Genomic DNA, 6,687 nt, shown 5'->3' with positions numbered 1-6,687 from the left:
CTAGTGATCATGCAGAGACCCTGCAGAGTAGGACTAGGGTTGTTATCTCCCAGGAGAGCCCCGAACCTGGGTAAAGTACGCCGGCATTTGTGTCTACGCCTCATCCCGCTTCTAGACACCGGCGACGTTCTACTCGCTCCCACCATGATAATCCATCCTTTGGCATATGTCGCACCCAACCCCCGACATTGTGAATACATGAACTCCTCAAACTACGGTAATCACCAGAAAGAATCCCAATTGTTGTCACCTTGAGGTATGCGGATCATAGCACGTAATAGGTGCATATAACTTGCAAGATAGGATCAATAACTCAAATATATTCATGAAAACATAAAGGGTTCAGATCTAAAATCATGGCACTCAGGCCCTAGTGACAAGCATCAAACATACCAAAGTCATAGCAACATCAATCTCAAAACATAGTGGATATTAGGGATCAAGCCTTAACAAATTGACTTGATTACATGAAAAATCTCATCCAACCCCATCACCGTCCAGCAAGCCTACAAAGGAATTACTCACTCCGAGTGGTGAACATCATGAAATTAGTGATGAAGAAGGGTCAATGATGACAACAGCGCCGAATTCCACCCTCCGGAGCCCCGAACGGACTACAGATCAGCCCTTGCGATGAAGTATGGGAGGTGGCAGTGGCTCGGTATCGTAAAACACGATGATTCGTTTTCTCTGATTTTTTTTGGATGAATAGGTACTTATGGAGTTGGAGTTAGGGTTGCCGAAGCTGCTAGGGCCCCACAAGCCTGCTAGGCGCGCCCCTGGGCCTGTGGCGCCCTGGTGGTCCCCCTCTATTAATTCTCTTCGCCAGTATTTTTATATATTCTGAAAATATTCTTTGTAAATTTTCATCCCAATCCGAGAATTTTTATTTCTGCACAAAAACAACACCATGGCAATTCTTCTGAAAACATCGTCTATCCGAGTTAGTTCCATTCAAATCATGCAAATTAGTGTCCAAAATAAGAGCAAACATGTTTGGAAAAGTAGATACGTTTGGGACGTATCATTTCCTTCATTCTCCCCTATAAGTTGCGGCTAGGGAAAATTCTTCCTTTCGAGTATTTGATAGTGAGCCCATAGATTCACGTCCCCTTTGCCTACCGCTCCGACGACTGGTGGTAAGGAAGGGAAATCCGGTGCCTCAGCTCCATCTAATAATTGAGGTTTGGTTTTCAATATTCACAGGGGGGGGGGGGGGGGGGTTGTCGGAGCTCGGGCGGATCGCGATGCTTATTATTTGAGTTGGTATTTAGGCATTTGATCCTCATTAAATTTGTTCATCTGGACGGAATTGATGGAGCTCCGACATAGATTTCTGTCATCTCCTTGGAGCGACGAGGTTAGGTTTTCTCCTTGTATGTGCAATATGGTGAGATCTAGTGTCATGCACTTCAAATTTTCAAGAGTTTAACCGTGATGACTGCGGCTCTAGGCATTGGTTCTTAGAGGCACATGCACAAAAACTTCCCCGCTATCATTGATGAGATCACGTCGGCTCCACCGGGGAGCAACAACAATGACTCATTCTAATGATGGTAGTGCTCGTTCGATGGTCCAAAGACATCAATGGAATTTGTCTTATGTGGGCGGTGCTTTGCACCTACGTTGAAATTTATACCAATAGATTTGGGCCACTTTTGCAAAAAAGAAATGATAGATCAAAACTCACTAGTTCGGTAATTTGAACAAAATTTTAATATATTTGAGTCATTTTTGCAAAAAAATGCGAAATAATTTTTTTCAAATGTGTTCACTTCAAGGAAAAAAATGTTAAAATGTGTTCATTTTACAGAAAACTGTTTGGGTTAATCATCAAGTAATTTAGTTTAGTCCAGTTTTGACGCACACACACAAACCAAAGTGTCACTCGACCTGCGTAAACTGACCAATTTCTCTCCCCTCGTCCAAACCCTCGTCCTGGACCTTGTCCCCCAAATCTGGCCGCCGCCGCCGCCCCCGTGTTCCGTCGCGCGGCGCGCCGCTGCTCCCCAGCTCACCCTCGGCCTCGGAGGCGAAACCACCTCTCGCATCACCGCCAGCCTTGATCAAGAGTTCCAACCCACACCGACCCCCGTCCTCCTCCCAACTCCCACAATGGCAGCATTGTCGAGTTCAATAGCGATGGTGCCGTCGAGGTGCACAGCAGAGACGCACATGGCGCGGGCAAAGGTTGCGTTCGAGATCGCTAGCTACAGCCGTCTCAAGGGCCTAGGTAGAGGCGAATGTCTCCGTTCTCCCGTATTCTCCAATCTCCATCGGCGGCTATGAATGGTGCATCTGCTACTACCCCGACGGCCAAGACGAGGCGAGTGAAGGTTACGTATCTGTCTTCCTCAAGCTGTTGACCAAGAACGCCGAGGTGAGGGCGATCTACAATTTGATGCTTGTGGATCCGGTTAGGGGCCGGTCACCTGTGGTGCTCTCCGGGAAACCGCCACGAGTGTTCGTCCCTAAAATGCCATCATGGGGCGTAGGAAAGTTCATGAAGACGACCGCTGAAGTAGAGTCAGTGTTCGTGCGGAACGGTTGTCTCTTGATCAAGTGCGAAGTCAGCGTTATCAAGGAAACACTCGATATCCATGTGCCGCCCTATGACCTTTTGGATAATCTTGCAACCTTGCTAGAGGGGAAGATAGGAGCAGACGTGACTTTCAAGGTTCAAGGGGAGGTCTTTTCCGCTCATAAAAATTTGCTTGCGATGCGATCGGTGGTCTTCAACGCGGAGTTGTATGGTCCGATGGGGGACAAAGGTGTACATGACATAGTTATTAATGACATGCAGCCTGCTGTTTTCAAGGCATTTCTTCACTTCATCTACACGGATTCGATGCCTTCCATGGACGATCTTGATGATGATGACAAAAGAGAAATGGTCAAGCACTTACTCGTGGCTGCAGATAAGTATGCGATGGAAAGGATGAAGAGGATATGTGAAGGGATGCTATGCCCTTGATGTTGAGACTGTGGCGACCATATTAGCTCTAGCTAACCAGCACAATTGCAGCAACCTCAAAGATGCTTGCATTGAATTTATGCTCTCATCGAATAGAATGGATGATGTGATCGCAAGCCAAGGGTATGCACACCTCAAAAGGTCTTGTCCCGTTCTCATCTTAGATGTGTTTGAGAGAACAGTTAAATCCCGCAAAATTTAGTATGCCAACTTGGTCCGAGCTACTGGTTATCCTTCAGTTCTGAAAGATCGTTGGAGGCGAATGCCTTATGTTTGGTCGAAGAAGGCATTCAGTCTTGCTAAATTTAGCTTCTATCTAGTTACTTTTGATACATAGTGACCTGAGCTGTGGTTGCCATATCTTTCAGTTTTTAGAGATCGTTCTTTCATTTCTGGGTTATGTGAAGAATGATAAAACTTTGAGTTCTTGGTTATCACTTTTGAGACAATCTATTTTACCTGTATGAAAAACTTACATTATGACTGCCAACTGTTAGATTCTAATTAGAGACATTTACAAATGGTTTTTTGACATGAACCTTGGTAGTACAGCAGTTTGTCTTTGATTCAGAAAATTTTAGTTAGAAAATGAACTTGAAATCTTGAACCAAACTACTTTGAGATCAGAAGCAGGCAATTGTAGATTTAATTTTCAGTTAGCAGTACTTCTATTGTACTAGCATATGTTCAGTGAAGCCTCTTTGTGTGTTAGCTACACAAGCACAATTCTGTAAGAAATAGGCAACTACTTAAGCTTCTGTACTTGTATTTTTGTACTATATAATTGATGGAGGTGTTAACCATACAAAAACTAAGAGATGGATTGCGAGAAATCTGTAGGTTTAATCCTGACAGCGAATGGGTGGGGGAGTGTGAATCACCCTCAACTGTTGGGTGGATTGAAATCCCCGAGGGTATTAGAGACCCACCAACTGAACAAAGCCTAATGTGGATCCGTGCGTGATGCTCCCCTCTGTTTAGCTCCGCTTCTGCACCGTCCGAAGCTGGAGTTGCCCTGGCAAGACGATGATGGCACCGACTCGTGGATCTTGTGTTATATTTGTGTCAAATATATTATGTACGTAAGGGGTTACATGGACTTGGAGTTGTAATTGATGTGGTTAGGTATGAGTTGTGTAGGAGTCGGACACTTGTATCCTAGGACTCTTATATACGGAGGGACACCACACGTTGTAACCCATGATGACGACTTGATAGCAACAGGTACGCGGGGGAGCCGTCGGCTTGTGCCGGCGCCCGGGCGGCCGGTGTTGCGGTATCTTGGGGAGGAGCGCCCGTAGTCATGCCCCGGGGATATAGCCATATCGGTGAACATCGTTAACAAATATCATGCCTCCGTGTGTCGTCTATGATCTTGCATTAACATTTTATTCTAACAAGTGGTATCATGAGCAAGGTTGCGAGAAGGCTATGCGGAAGATCATCTGGAGGTACGAGGATCATGCTTGACAGGTGCCATGGAATGTCCGATTGGCGCAAGGTGGAGCATGGCGGCGATCGCGAAGGCGGTCGATGGTGTCGGACACTTCGGGCAGGAGGCCTGGACCGTTCGATGGGCTGCGGCCGGTAAGGATCGGCTAGACGTGGCGATCGGACCGGCGTAGTGGTTGTTGAAGACGTTGCGGAGGCGATGGATTTGGCTCGCGATCAGACCAGCGACCAGACGTGGGGGACGGCCGGATAGATCGGAGTGTGAAAGCATCGAGATGATGTGCTCGGTGTCGTACAAGGACGGCGGTGCGGCACTACGGACGGATTGCGTCGGCGCCGTGGATGGCCAGGGTACAGGATGGCTCGTGCATGGACGATACGCGAGGTGGTGACTGTTACGGCAGGGTTGACGTGTGGCAGAGTACATGTGACAGTGCTGTTCAGTTTGCTGGCAGGAACCAAGATCAAGACAAGGCGAAGTTCTCGTCGGAGATGCAGCAGCGGTGGAGTTTTCCGAGGGCCACGGACAGAGGAAAGGTTGGTCAGACCTCGGTTGTTGGGGCTGCGTATGCAAGACGACCGCTCGGCAGGTGTGCGGCAGTTGGATTTCGCGGGCGGCAAGGAACATACGCGAGGGGCGTTCGGTGGCATGTAGGGGCAGGACTCTGCGGGCGTGCAGCGCAAGGAAAGATCAAGATAGTACAAAAGAAAAGCGCGGAGTCCGGCAGATTAGCCGGGAAACATGCATGTCGGTTTGGATTTTGAAAGGAAATTATGTGCGTGCATGTGGGGCAGTGCGGAACCGTGATAGTGTGCATGGTATGTGCACTGTTTGCATGCGTGGTATAGGTCCTGGAGATTTCTTGGGCGTGCATGTTGGGTCAGTTTTTTCATGCAACCCGTGGTGGACTGAGACTCTATTTCCGTGCCAGAGAGGAAAAGACTGGGCCGGCTGTATCCAGCAGTAATAAAAGGCTGGGGCGACGAGGCGCAAAAGGCACAGAAAAATCATCTGCAAGTTCGGGAAAAGGTGGAGCAGGTTCGGCAGGTAACTTGTTAATCTGCAAGTTGAGCTTCACGGAATTTTCTAAAGGGCGGACAAGGATAGTGCAAGTCAGACTTCTTGGTAGATAGCAGACTGCGGCGTGGCTTCAGACGAGGAATACGGGATCAGTGATCTTTTCCGTGAGGAAGTCGCAGAGGAAAACAAGGACGGTCAGACCGGTGGCAACAGGTCAGCTAGATCGCGGCTCGGCATGGCGCCGGGATTCACCAGGTTTGATTTGGAGAAATTTGATGGCACGGGTAACTTCGGTCATAGGCAGACAAGAGTCAAGGATATTCTGGCGCATTAGGGAATCTTGAAAGGTTTGCAGGAGACGAAGCCAGCCAAGGCTGACAACGATGCATGGGAGGATATGCAAGTGCAGTCGGCCGCTACCATACGGCTTTGTCTTGCGGATCAGGTCATGTATCATGTCATGGACGAGGATTCTCCTAAGGGAATTTGGGACAAGTTGGCAAATCATTATATGTCCAAGTCAGCGACCAATAAGCTTTATTTGAAGCAAAAGTTCTATGGGCTGAAGATGCAGGAGGGATCGGATCTTGTGGAGCATGTGAATGCCTTTAATCAGTTGGTCACGGATCTAGCGCGTCTGGATGAGAAGATTGATGATGAGGATAAGGCGCTACTTCTTCTTGTTTCGTTGCCACCGTCCTATGAGCATTTGGTCATTACATTGACACATGGAAAGACAACCGTCGATAATGAGGAAGTCACTGCAGCGTTGCTTGAGCATGAGTTGAAGAAGCAAAAAAAATGCTACAGAGGAGAGTACTCAAGGTTTGGGGTTGGCAGTTAAAGGTTATCAGCTCAGGAAGGGACAAGAGGCGGAGAAGAAAAGGAAGAAAAAGGTGCAGTGCTACAGGTGCAAGGATTGGGGACATATAAAAAGGGAATGCCCAGAACTGAAGGGTGGGGCAAGTGCTAATGTAGCTACTCATGGTGATGGCTCGGACAGTGATAGTGATGTTCTTGTTGTATCAAACTGGCGGTCAACAAAAACTAAAGCGTGGATGTTGGATTCAGCTTGCTCTTTTCATGCGACGCCCAACAGGGAGTGGTTCTCTTCGTACAAGTCTGGTGAGTTTTGTTTAGCCTATGTGGGCGATGACACGGGTTATTATGTTGCTGGAGTAGGTGACATCGAAATCAAGATGTTTGACGGAGTTGAGCGGATGCTTCGGGGAGTCAGGCA

At 47.9% G+C, this 6,687-nt stretch overlaps 1 pseudogene; it reads left to right on the top strand.

Moving 5' to 3' along the window:
• The first annotated feature begins 2,067 nt into the window (after nt 1-2,067).
• LOC125555574 (BTB/POZ and MATH domain-containing protein 2 pseudogene) lies at nt 2,068-3,176 on the top strand (annotated as a pseudogene).
• The last annotated feature ends 3,511 nt before the right edge of the window (nt 3,177-6,687 follow it).

This window comes from Triticum urartu, chromosome 5A (assembly GCF_056163025.1).
Source record: "Triticum urartu cultivar PI428250 chromosome 5A, HENAU_Tu73, whole genome shotgun sequence".
NCBI lineage: Eukaryota > Viridiplantae > Streptophyta > Magnoliopsida > Poales > Poaceae > Triticum > Triticum urartu.
The sequence above is the reverse complement of the archived record's forward strand: the minus strand, read 5'-3'. Positions and strand labels throughout refer to the sequence as shown.